Here is a 14,121-nt window from a genome sequence, read left to right as displayed (position 1 = left end):
TCCTATCCAGGTTCCTCCTGATGACCTCATCTTTGCTTTTTACTTGTTCCGGTTCCTTCTGATTACTCCGATGCAGGATTGAACCTATTTGGTCTTCTGTACCTATTGAATAATGAATAATAATAAACAAACATCATGGGTCAGGGTCAGATGTCCGATCAAAGCGGGGTTGCATCAAAGCGGGACGTCTTGGTACCCGGTCATCACTGCCAGCAGTTATAAAGTGGCAGTTCTAGTTATGTCTCTTATTAATCATGTAACACACCAGGACACAAATGCCACGCAAAATACACCACACAAAAGCAGTCCTGGCAAAGGTCTGCAATCTCTGATTGCTCTTTTACTTGTGGCAACAGAACGTTGCATGGCGTCTTCTTTCATCCAGAGGAAAATCGAGGGCTATGTTTGGATACAAAAATGTGACCCCAGATAAAACCAGATAATTTGTCTTCAGGTCTTGATGTTGTCCTGTGCGAATACACTGCAGGTGCTTTTTTTCCCTGGGAGTGATTGAGTAATATGTATTGTGAAGATCATATGTTGAGGTTGTCGTAATTTGTCAACAACATAAATTTTATAATACGAGTTCATCACACGTGTGCTTATTATGAAAATGATTGCTTTACACAGGTTTATTATAACACCTCCAGGCTCCATTTTCAGGTCTCGAGTGAGTATGGTACTTACATACTGCTGCAATCATGTAATATGTATTGTGAAGATCATATGTTGATGTTACATTATGTATGCAAGTTCAAAACAGAAACTGTGTATTCCCTTGGGACATTTCTTCCATACCTCTAATCCTTCCCGTCCCTGTACGATCCGTCTGTTGCTTCTTTTGTTTTTTTAACTTCAATCTACGGCGTCACTAAGATCGGCATGGTAAGATGCTTGCCGAAGAACTTCTGGGGCTCCCAAGGTAACACTTCTGTAAAGAAATATCTTAACCTACCTTACATGCATTATAAACATTGCCACAATGCCACCCAAAAAATAGACCCCTGATGGGCAGAAACAAATCAGATGCAAAGAGGATGGCAGTCTATAGATCACTTGAGACTCAAGAGCAGACACAGGCTCGGGTTGAGGACCAACATGCAAGACAAGCATCCTCCAGGGTAGCATGTAGGGCACCCTGAGAAGGCGAAGCATTTTGATACAAGTCCAAGCACATTTTGCAATTCCCAAGATTGGTAATTCATACAAAACCAAAAGGCCAACATTTCCCAATTTCTCATCCAGAAAATATTTCAATACACATTGCATTGAATTTCCCCAGCCAACACTGGGTACTTCAGCTTGTATGTATGTATGTATGTATGTATGGATGTATTCTGTATATATATATATATATATATATATATATATATATATATATATATATATATATATATATACACACAAAAACTAAGGTGTACAATGGTTACAGTGGGCGATGGACAGAACAATGATGTTTGCTTGCCTCGAGGTGATGATTGTCTGGCACCATTCGCAAGACACCCCAATGGTGGAATAAAGTAGTTACAATCCGAGCTCATTACATCATTATGGGTCCAGGCTAAACCAATGATAGTACTTGCCTTTCGTACCTTATATCACAGACATTCTGAGAAATGGACATAACACGTTGATATATCGGCTAAGAGGATGGAGAAAACGTTGTATCCAACATCAGTGGTGCTTTTAAAAGACAACAACGTTGGAACAAAGGACCATGCCAATCCATTCCCATTTGTTACTCTTGGCGCGCTTATCAGCTAGACCTGTTAGGAAAGACTGCGGAGCAGTGATCTGTAAAGTTGCACCTGACCCTCCATCACACAAATACCAGCCTGTCCGCCCGGCCTCACACCTAATTAATCACATCCGGCTGTGTTACAGGTCAGTGCTAGAGAAATAATTACCAGTAGCCGCTAACGCGCGGATGCGGGAACTGGCGTTTTTGCGCAAATTGCACAGCCACTCTGTTTGTATCAGTGATAATATTTCTCATACCACCAAGTATCTCTCAGCTAACAATTGTGTGTGTATGTATGTATATATATATATATATATATATATATATATATATATATATATATATATATATATATATATATATATATATATATATATATACTTTGAAATGTCACCCGCCTTTCGTGAATATTAATGCTCCTGAAATACAATTACATTACCTTCTGCTTAAATCACTGCACTTTTCACGCTCCACCTACAACGGCTCGGCATTAAATAAAATTAAAGATATAACATGTGCATGTACATTAGGAATCATCATCACACGAACGCCTTTCATCATCTTGGCTGCTGGGACAGCTTTACTGCCTGTGTGTGTACCACGTCACTCATTCAACCGTCAATGGATTTCAAAAAACTTGGGTTTCCCGCGAGTGCACTAAACGAGCCATATGGACTGGCTTAACAGCAATTGTCTGGGATCGTGGATCCCATAATATAAACTGTCACGAGTCTTGTGCCATAGAGCACACCATCTTTCACCAAGGATATTAACTATGATGTTCAAATACATTCGCTTTTGGGCATTTCTATCTACTTCACAAATGCACAATCATTTTGGGACACGCAGTGATCAAAAAGAATGTTTGCGTTATGGAATGGATTTGTTGTTATTTTATCATTATCATAATGTTTGCGTTCTATTAGCTTAGATATTGTATTTGTAATGGGTTTTGTTTCCAAAAATAAGGTTCGTCAAGGAGTAGGGGTACATTGGGACACTCCTCATCAAGCAGCCCTTCTTGACTCGTGATATTAAGTGCCAACACTTTTGCACTAAAGATAATTGGCCAAGAATAGCTGTGAGAGGGGGATGTCCCAATGCAACGCTGTCATCATCATCATCATAATCATCATCATCATCATAATCATCATGTTTTTGGTCCACTCCAGAACAAAGAGCTCCCTCGACTGACTCATACAGGGCGAATTGGCACACTCGCCACACTTCCCATGTTGGCAAGAGAGTTTGGACAAATATTTGGAATTTGGCTGGGATGCCAGTGATTACTCACCTTCTCTTTGAGAAGGACCATGGGATCTTTAATTAATGAGAACCAACAGCCAGTGCTGGCAGATGGATTCTTCGGCTTGACGTCCATCTGGTAGATGGGACACATTGATGCCTCGACCTGCCTGCGACACACCGGGGTGGAAGTTTACAGCCGAGTCCAGATTCGAACCCAGGCTAAACAGCTCAGAAAAAATCATGCAAACCTCTAAGCTATCCCATCAGTCCTGGGATAAAATGACAATGTGCATTTCTAACATAGCAATGCGATTTATCAATGAATGCGAGTGCAAAAGCAACTGTAGTTCCATTCTGCATTGGAAATGTAGATACATCCCTTTACTCCCCCCATTGCACTCATCAGCAAGGCACGGATTTGTTGAGATGGATGTGAGGAATGAACACAAGAACGCTCACTGGGGGTAAAACACAATTCCTCCCCTGATATCACTGAACCAAACACGTTGTGTTTATATTTCACTAATTATGGCCACAAATGCTTTAAGGCCCAGTCACACCTTGACGTTTAAGCCAGCTTATGCCGATTTTTTGGAAAATTTGTCTAAAACGCTGGTACACGTCGAATACGTTATGGGTAAGTTTTGATAACATTGAGAGCACGCTGAAAAACACTGCCATACGTCGTTGTACGCTGGCTTTAAACGTTGTACTTTTCGGTTGTCCTCAAATTTTCCATGCTTGAAATTTTAAGACTTCTGCCAGCGTATGACTCACACGTTCCGCATAACGCTGGCCATAAGTTGTAGGCACGTCACGCAATCGTTGACACACGTTACTTGTAAGTTACTCATAAGTTGAAACACGTCAAGGTAATGTTTAGCGTACCCGAAACTTATTTCTAACCTATGAGTTAAGTGTTGTACTCACGTTACGCGATCGGTGACACGTCGACACACGTTATTGAAAGGTGCTCATAAGTAAAAAAACACATCAAGGTAATGGTTAGCGTCAGTGTTCCAGACTCCCTGGTTTTATTATTTTTCTTCCTTCCTTCGGTATGATGGTGATTTTGACACTTCGATTTCTAGTGCGGTTATAATATAATATAATTAATAGGCTGCCGCTCAACGATTTAAATCATAACCACACTGTACACTGAACACCGTCATACCGAAGAAAAAAAAAACCGGGAGTCTGGAACACTGACGCGAACCATTACCTTGATGTGTTTCGACTTATGAGTAACTTACAAGTAACGTGTGTCGATGTGTGTCAACGATCGCATATCGTGCGTACAACTTATTCCCATCGCATGCGGAGCGTGTGTCATACGGCAAGTAGAGAACATTGTACTTTACGGTACTTCTACATATCGACGGTCCCCTGGGCCAGTGCGCATGCGCAGCCTGAGCCGGAGCCAGGGATGTTGTGGGCGTTTCAACCTGTTCAATACTTGTTTGATTATTGTCGTTCCACGCTAATAAAGTGGTCGAACAAATTGAACTCTGTTCTTATTTATAATCAAACAACTTGATGCAGTCGAGTAAAGATCGTCGGTGCTGAGGAGGACACGACTGGATGAAAACGGACCACGAGAAAGTCGACAGTGAGTTTGGATTTCTCGGGTACTGTACCCAATCTTCGCCCCCAGGACACTGTACACACATGTGCATCACCGAAAATAGAACGTTTACTCCAGAATAACTGTTCCTATGGCGTCGGTGGAAGCAGAGTGCCCGATCGGGGGTTGTGACTATATGGCTACACACGCAGAGGCGCAGTGGTGGCGGCCATGCTGAGTATACACGCCACTGTGCACGTCGCCGCCCCCAGGGCGGCGAGCTCGAATTCCAAGATGGAGAAACTCAAGCGTCCCTCCATAGCACTGGCCGGAACGGGCGAGGCCTGGTCGTACTTCATAACCCGCTGGGGCGAATACAAAACAGGTACTAAGCTTGTCGGACCCGACATAGTCGCGCAGCTTCTGGAGTGCTGTGAGGAGGAGCTGAGAAAGGACCTCACTCGCGCGGCGGGTAGGAGCCTCGTGGGCAACGATGAAGAAGACGTCCTCGCCGCCATGAAGGCGCTCGCCGTCCGGACGGAGAACACGATGGTAGCTCGAGTGGCCCTGTCTAACATGCGGCAGGGACACGAGGAGCCCTTCCGGTCGTTCCACGCCCGCATCAAGGGGCAGGCGGACACATGCAAGTATGAAATGAAGTGCACCAAGGCGGGGTGCGATCAGGTCAACGACTTCACGGAAGAGATATTGCGCAACGTGGTTGCCCGTGGCATCGCGGACCAAGCAATACAACTTGACCTACTCGGTGAGAAGAACCAGGACATGCCATTAAAGGACATGATAGAGTATATCGAGGCCAAAGAGTCTGGAAAACGCTCGGCATCGCGCCTGCTTGACACTCAGAGCACGGACGCGATCAGTAGTTCGTATCGGCGGGGAAAGCGACAGGACGTCCGCGCCAGAGTAGGAGCCAGGCCGGAAAAACGGAAGGCCAAGCCCGAAGGAGTATGCATCTACTGCGGCGAGGTGGACCACTGCAAAACGCCTCAATGGCGCGCCAGACGCGCCGAGTGCCCCGGATACGGTAAAAAGTGCTGGAAGTGTGACCGCCAGAATCACCTCGACAAGGCGTGCCTGGGCGGCCGATCGGCAAGACCCCCATCTAAGGAGACCGACGGGATATACGACGAGCAGACGGCAGCCTTCGTCGAGCTATGCACGGTCACCATTGCCAGCACAGAGGACGAAATGCGCGCGCTTCCCCTCGCTCACCACCTGTACGATGATATGTGTGATAAGTGGATGAAACGCATATCCGACCTGCAGCCATACGTCAACCTCACTCTCACCAACAAGCGCGAGGATTACAAAGCGCTGGGTTTTAACCTCCTGAAACACACCCGCGCGGTAACCCTACCCGCTATGGCAGACACGGGGTGCCAGAGCTGCCTGATCGGCATTAAAGTCGTCCAACAAATGGGCCTGAGTACCGAGGACCTCATACCTGTTTCCATGACCATGAAGGCCGCAAACAACAGAGGAATTCGTATCATCGGAGCCGTGGTAGTCAGATTCGCCGGTAACAGTGACGACGCTCGGAGATTGGAGACGCGCCAAATCGCGTACGTGACGGACTCTTCAGACCGCATATTCCTCTCCCGCGCGGCCTGCATGGACCTGGGAATGATCTCCGACAGATTCCCGACACTCGGAGAGGTGAATCTGATGACCTCGGAATTGTGCGACTGCCCGCGACGCGCGGAGCCGCCGACCAAGCCGACCGCACTCCCCATGCCAGCGACCGAGGCCAACAGAGAGGCACTACAGTCACATTTACTCAGGATGTATGCTCAGAGCACATTCAACACGTGCCCACACCAGCCACTACCGAGAATGACCGGCCCGCCACTACGTCTTATGCTCAGTGAGAACGCGACACCGGTTGCCCATCACACTCCCATCTCCGTGGCCATACATTGGCAAGATGAGGTAAAAGCAGGCCTCGACCAGGACGTTCGGCTCGGCGTGTTGGAGGAAGTACCCGTCGGCACGCCGGTGACATGGTGTCACCGCATGGTAATTTGCGCGAAAAAGAATGGCAAGCCGCGACGCACCGTCGACTTTCAGGCCTTGAACAAGCATGCGTTCCGCGAGACCCACCACACCCAATCCCCGTTCCACCAGGCGAGACGCGTACCTAACGGGAAGCGCAAGACAGTATTCGACGCATGGAACGGTTGCCATAGCGTCCGCCTACACGAGGACGACCGCCACAAGACGACCTTCATCACTCCATGGGGGCGCTACCGGTACCTATCTGCCCCACAAGGGTATATGGCATCGGGGGACGGTTACTCACGACGATACGATGAGATCGTCGCGGACATTGGTAACAAGACCAAGTGCGTAGATGACACGCCACTATGGTCAGACACGATTGAGGGGAGCTACTTCCAGGCGGTCCAATGGCTGGATATATGCGGCCGGAATGGAATCATCCTCAACCCAGAGAAGTTTGTCTTCAGCGCACCCACGGTGGACTTCGCGGGCTTCACCATCACCATGACCGACGTGCGACCGTGCAGCCGCTACCTGGAAGCAATCCACGATTTCCCACAACCGCGTAACAGCACCGACGTCAGATCGTGGTTCGGGCTTGTCAACCAGGTGGCATACGCCTTTAGTATGGCCGAACGAATGCAGCCATTCCGGAAGCTCCTGAAAAGTGGAGAACGCTTCCAGTGGTCCATGGAGTTAGAGGACATATACCATGAGTCGAAAGACGTGATCGTACAAGAAATCGAACACGGTGTCCGCATATTTGACAAAACTAAGCCAACATGCATCGCCACGGACTGGTCGAAGGAGGGAATCGGATTCTGGTTGCTTCAAAAGCACTGCCGATGCGTGCCAGTTAGACCATTCTGCTGCACTGATGGATGGAAAATAACCCTGGCCGATCATCTCAAAGTCGACGGGTGGCGCTGCCGGACTCATAAACCACTTACGTCGCGCCTTCGTGACGTACGGGACACCAGAAGAGCTCGCGTCGGATGGGGGACCGGAGTTCACCTCCACCGAGACCAGGTCATTCCTGCACAGATGGGGCGTACACCACCGCTTGTCATCGGTGGCCTTCCCTCACAGCAACTGTCGCGCGGAGATTGGAGTTAAGACAATGAAACGACTTATCACGGACAACACCAGCCCGCAGGGAGAACTTGACACTGACGCTGTGCAGAGAGCGATACTACAATATCGTAACATGCCTGACCCTGACACGAAGATCTCCCCGGCAATGTGTGTCTTCGGCCGCCCGATACGCGATTTCATCCCAATTATCCCCGGGAAGTACAGACCGCACGACACTTGGCATGAGACCCTGAAAGCGAGGGAGGAGGCCCTCCGCAAACGTCATATCCGCACAGCCGACACCTGGGCAGAACACACCAAACGCCTTCCGCCACTTGCTGTAGGGGACCTAGTCCGCGTACAGAACCAGACAGGATTCCACCCAAAAAAATGGGACAAGACAGGCAGTATCGTGTAGGTACGCCAACACGACCAATATGTGATCAAGATCGACGGCTCGGGCAGAGTCACACTTCGGAACAGGAAATTCCTGCGCAAGTTTAGCCCAGTTCGCAATGACCAGCTGCCACCCCGGTCTATCTATGATGATCTAGCAACCCGCATCACTGTACCTGCACCCGTTGTAACACCGCAACTGCCTGACCTCGACAGCGAACCCGTGACATCTGCAACGCCAACGGGGCCCACGCCGGCACTGACGTCAGTATGCACACCCCGGCGCAAGACGACACCCGTTTCAGACACGCCAGCAGCACCAGGACGAGGAACACCGAGGCGCGCGATCCTTCAGACGCCACCATCGGCCCCTGAAACCCCGAGAGCCCCATCCCCACTGGGGCCCGATGTGACACCACCAGCACCAGCAATAGGTCAACGCCGATCCACCAGAGCGACCAGCGTGCCTGCCTGGCACAAGGACTACTCCATGGAATAGTCACACGATGGGCGATATAAACTTTTGTTCATTCATTAAACTTAATATTTTCTCAGCCTTTATCTATTAACATAATAAAGACTCGGAGGGAGATAGAGAACATTGTACTTTACGGTACTTCTACATATCGACGGTCCCCTGTGCCAGTGCGCATGCGCAGCCTGAGCCGGAGCCAGGGATGTTGTGGGTGTTTCAACCTGTTCAATGCTTGTTTGATTATTGTCGTTCCACGCTAATAAAGTGGTCGAACAAATTGAACTCTGTTCTTATTTAGCAAGTACGTCGTTAAATTTTCAACATGTTTAAAATTACAAGACGTACTCCATTTAATACGACGTATGATAGCGTACTTTAGCGTTCTATTCACGCATACCAAACTTACCCATACCATATTCGACGTGCGCCAGCGTTTTAGACGCATTTTTCAGAGGTCGGCATACGCTGGCAAGATCGCCAAGGTGTGACTGCGATGTTGACACTTCCATTTCTGCGGCGGTTATGATTTGAATCGTTGTGCGTCAGCCTTTTCATAACAAACGCCACGTCATCGTCGGCGATGCGTGCAGCGCGCTATGCATAAGTTAGACTATCGTTGGGTATAGGTTGTGAAGGCCGACAACAGGTTCAGCATTCGTTGGTATAAGTTATCTATAACACAACGAAATGTTCTGTGTCCGTTACTAATACATTATGCATAAGACCAAGTCGTTATGAATACGTAAGAATCTTAAAAAAAACCATCAAAAGTTCAACGTAAGCCAGCGTTTTACATACATTTTAATACATTGCCATTGCTGGCTAAAACGTCAAGGTGTGACTGGGCCTTTACCAGATTGAAGTTTGTCCTAATCACAATTGTGGCCTTCTGTAACTGTTTTTATGACTGAGGAACACATTCCTGCGAGCAAAGGTACCTCTTACTCTTCTAGGATTCTTTACCCAAGAGATGTGTGTGTGCCCCGAGTGATAACTTCAACAAAACCATTTCCGACAACTCTTAAGTTGTTTTTTTTTTAAATCAATGTTATGCATTGATAATTGTTTGTGGGTTTGTTTGCAAGTTTGTTTGCTTCAGGATTTGTTTATTTGTGGGTTTGCTTCTTGGCTGATATTGGGTCTGTCTGTTTGGAGGTTTGTTTGTTTGTTTGGCTGTTTGCGGGTTTGCCTGTCTGTTTGCAGGTTTGTCTGTCTGTCTGAGGGTTTGTTTATCTGTTTGCCCGTTTGTGTGTTTGCAGAGTTTGTTTGTGGGTTTGTTTGTTTGTGGATTTTGTTTGTTTGCGGCATTGTTTGTTTGCAGGTTGGTTGGTTTGTTTGTGGGTTGGTTGGTTTGTTTGCGGGTTAGTTGGTTCGTTTGCGGGTTAGTTGGGTTGTTTGCGGGTTGGATTGGTTGAGGCTTTGTTTGTTTGTGGATTTTGTTTGCTTGGTTGTGGATTTTGTTTGTTTTCAGCTTTGTTTGTTTGTTTGTGGATATTGTTTGTTTGCAGCTTTGTTTGTTTGTGGATTTTGTGTGTTTGCAGCTTTGTTTGTTTGTTTGTGGATTTTGTTTGTTTGCGGGTTGGTTGGTTCGTTTGCGGGCTGGATTGTTCGTAGATTTTGTTTGTGGCTTTGTTTGTCTGTGGATTTTGTTTGTTTGCGGCTTTGTTTGTTTGTGGATTTTGTTTGTTTGCAGCTTTGTTTGTTTGTTTGTGGATTTTGTTTGTTTGCGGGTTGGTTGGTTCGTTTGCGGGTTGGTTGGTTCGTTTGCGGGTTGGTTGGTTGGTTGGTTCACTTGCGGGCTGGATTGTTTGTAGATTTTGTTTGTTTGCGGCTTTGTTTGTTTGTGGATCTTGTTTGTTTGCGGCTTTGTTTGTTTGTGAGTTGGTTGCTTTGTTTGCGGGTTGATTGGTTCATTTGCGGGTTGGTTGGTTCGTTTGCGGGTTGGATTGTTTGTGGATTTTGTTTGTTTGTGGATTTTGTTCATTTGTGGATTATATTTGTTTGCAGGTTTGACTGTTTGTGGATTTTGTTTCTTTGCAGGTTAATTTGTGGATTTTGCTTGTTTGTTTGTGGGTTTCTTTGTTTGTGGGTTTCTTTGTTTGTGGTGTTGTGTTTCCTTGCAAATAATTTTTTTGGAAATGTACTCCCTTTCACATCTTTGGCACATATTGCAAATGTGAAACCATCATAACAAGCATTCTATTTTTTTTTTAATACAACCATACATGTTCAGGTTGTTCACCATTCATGTGCTCAAGATGAGCACACATGATATTTGTTGATCAATGAGTGCTGAGCGATGGATTATTTCTGGCCCAAAGGGTAGGAATTGATGAAGGAGACGAGTTAGTGCCAGGACTTGCCCTTCATTTTTGTTTGTGGATGATTTGGGATGCTGACTCTTTCAAACATTTATATATTTGGAGGTGTACTTTATTCTGATATAGTCTCACGTTTATATCACTTTTTTCATAAATAGACCGTTGGCCGAGCATCCAAAATGTCTCGTTTTTGGCTTTCGTGACCCACCTCGTGTATCTAACTGAAATTTTGCATAGATTTAGATTTAAAAAAATCACTTAGAAAGAATTCACAACTCGTTAGTGCAAAAAGTTGCACATTAATTAGTTATGCTAATTAGCAAAACCTCGAGCAGCATCTTGTGTCCATTCTGAGATAGCTGTGTATTACTCTGTCGGAATTCTGATGTCTGTGTATTCATATAATAGGGAGACCACCCGCATTGTGTGTTAATCATTTTATTTTAAAAGCACAAGCAAAAATAGTAGCCTTTCTTTGAAATGAATTTTTTCATGTTTAACACGTTCATGTACATCAATGTAAAACACTGTGGTATCACACAATGATGACACGGTCACTGTGTCATGGAGCATCTACTCCTCATCTGATTCTTCATCATCAGAATCTAACTCTTTTGTGGTAATAAGAGTTTTTGCAGTCGACACACTTGCCAAGCTCCGTATATGACACACCATGCCGTCGACAAGAACATGTTCCTTTGCCTGTACCAGACGGATTCTCACAGCTAGTTTTCTTGCATGAACAATATGTTAGTTCAAGCAAGCTGCTCAGAGCTGGAGGCAGATCACCCTAGTCAATGTCTAACTCATCATCTACAACTTTCCATCCATGTCAATTTGGACTGGAAATTGGTGGAAACTGTTCCAGACATCTAGTGTGGACAGCAGCCTGGTAATTTGCTCTCATGACATGCTTCTTGAGAGAGTCTGCATTGGGTGGAAGACGTGCCTCTGATTTGGTTAACATAAAGAACAGGTTGTATCTGGCTTCATTGACTTTCTTGCAGTCCTGCCCATACATTTTGCAAACAAATTTTTCTGCACCTTTCACTAATTAATCACTGACTGTTAATGAACTCCCCAACTCTTGAAAGACTGCATTGCAAGCAGTGTCACTTGCAAACAACTTGAAGGCTTTGGGTTTCGATTTTCCATGAAAAGAGCTGACCGAATCACAACCTGTGAAACAGTGTGGTGACATCAATGCTTTGCTGACATCTGGTCCCAGATGTGAGCTTATCTTTGATAGACTCAGGGTCCTCCTATTGTTACCTCTTCCAGTGTGGAACAATACCTCTGCTCCAATATGCTCAGCCATGGTGATTCCAATCACAAAGACGTCTGTGTCAGGACGTTTGATTAGGACCGGGTATGGGGCCCTATCTGTTGAACTTGATTGCTGATGTCTAGCAGCATACTGGCAGTGAAGGAAAAGATGAGTATCTGCTTCTTCGTGGTTACACTCAAGTTCTGGCACAGAGCGAACAATCATTTGCTCATTCTCGTCTGTAAACTCATGGCACTCCCCATCATGAACAACCAACACCCTGACTTTCTTCAGACATTCAGCTGGTTTCTTCCTCCAAGTCTGGAAAAAAAAAACCTGATCAGTTCTGCTTTGTTGTCACCACATGCCAGAAACTTCTTCCATTGGTGATGTACCTGCTGATCTGCACTGTAGATTTTTGTTAGCAAGCTGCCACCCACTGAACGTCTTCCCCTCTCAGCGTTCTTGATGCTGTCTTTCCAGACATCCAGTCACATCTATATACAATATATATATATATATATATATATATATATATATATATATATATATATATATATATATATATATGCATCCAGAGCAGAACATCCAGTCGGATTCATGACAGTTAGATTATATAGTATAGTAATCACTGGGTATTGATTTTGACCATTCTGTCAAAAATTAGTTAACGGTAGAAAGGAGATCCTACCTTCCAGATTCGTCACATTCATCATCATCATCATCATCATCATCATCATCATCATGATGATGATCATCACCGGGCGCGGCATCGGCAGTTACAGCAGCAGCAATCCTCACACCGAGCCTGTGGTGTCCTAGTAGCGCCTTGACGGCGACATTACTTTCGGGGCTTCCTTCCACATCAATCCACTTCGCAGAACATTCCTGAAACTTCTTAATGCTTTTCTCACTAAAAGGAAGTACACTTCGCTGTGGGTGTTAATGACGCGCATCAAACAGAACCCCGAAGACCTGCCTTCAGAATCTTCGGCAGCACCAGCATCAGACGACACGTTCGCCGCCATGACAGCTGGTGAGTTTACAGCTTGCCTGCAACGAAGCGCGTGATTGGTTGATGACCGCCTACAACGAAGCGCGTGACTGGTTGATGAGCGCCTGCAACGAAGCGCGTGATTGGTTGATGGGCGTGGTGCTGTTTGTCAAGAGCGCTGTGATTGGACGATGTTTAACAGAAAATTGTCACAATTTCGGGTGTTTTTTTTTGTTTTTTCAATATTTTGAAAAAATGTCCAAGTTTGGTGCACGACGAGTTTCAGATCAGATTTCTATAATATTTTCGCACAACATATTATAAATACAGGTAGATATACGAGGTAGATTCACGAAATGAAACAAAAAACAGGAGCTCGGCCCTCGGCCTACAAGGACTACACTGTCGATAGGAGTTTATCTTGGACTTTATTTAGGCCATCATGGTCTGGAGTGTAGATTTTCATGAACTTATGAAGTGATTACGATGAAAGACTTGTGTTACCATTAACGGTAGCTACATGAGCGGTGGAAACGAGTTATTGAAGTATTTTGCTTCATTCACTCACTCATAAGACCCGTTCACTTCATGAAATAAATTTAACCAGTCCAGGTGAATACAAGCTGTCATTTTCAATCTACAGACCCATCCTGAGCTTGCAGACACGTTTCATTGATAAGAGGACATTAGTAACCTACTGGACTTCCCCTAAGTGGGTTTCTTACTTGAAAAATTGAATATTCACAAATACATATACATCATAATATATTGGTTGGTTTGGTCCATGATGAGCTCCCATTGGAATTGGTCAGAAACGGGAGCTGAATGATTTGATCTCAATATTTGTGTGTGCGTCCGTCCGTGCGTGTGTGCGTGCGTCCGCAACCATTTCTCAGATATGAATTTACCGATCTTGTTCAAACTTGGCACACACACAATGAATGATGGCTTACGGAGGGAGGGGAGAAGAAAGAAGAGAAGAGAAGAGAGGAGTACATACCCCTGACAAAGTTCAGTAACAA

At 45.6% G+C, this 14,121-nt stretch overlaps 1 protein-coding gene across 6 annotated transcripts in view; it reads right to left on the bottom strand.

Annotated features, from left to right (window-relative positions):
- WWOX (WW domain containing oxidoreductase) overlaps positions 1-14,121 on the bottom strand; it is a 401,132-nt gene that overhangs the window by 158,012 nt on the left and 228,999 nt on the right. For all 6 annotated transcript variants that reach the window (XR_015060080.1, XR_015060081.1, XR_015060076.1 and 3 more), the window contains one exon: positions 3,036-3,156. The gene's annotated coding sequence lies outside the window, so the exon portion shown is untranslated. The remainder of the gene's footprint in view (positions 1-3,035; positions 3,157-14,121) is intronic.

This window comes from Eptatretus burgeri, chromosome 7 (assembly GCF_056783735.1).
Source record: "Eptatretus burgeri isolate ZD-2024b chromosome 7, Ebu_testis_v1, whole genome shotgun sequence".
Lineage (NCBI taxonomy): Eukaryota > Metazoa > Chordata > Myxini > Myxiniformes > Myxinidae > Eptatretus > Eptatretus burgeri.
The sequence above is the reverse complement of the archived record's forward strand: the minus strand, read 5'-3'. Positions and strand labels throughout refer to the sequence as shown.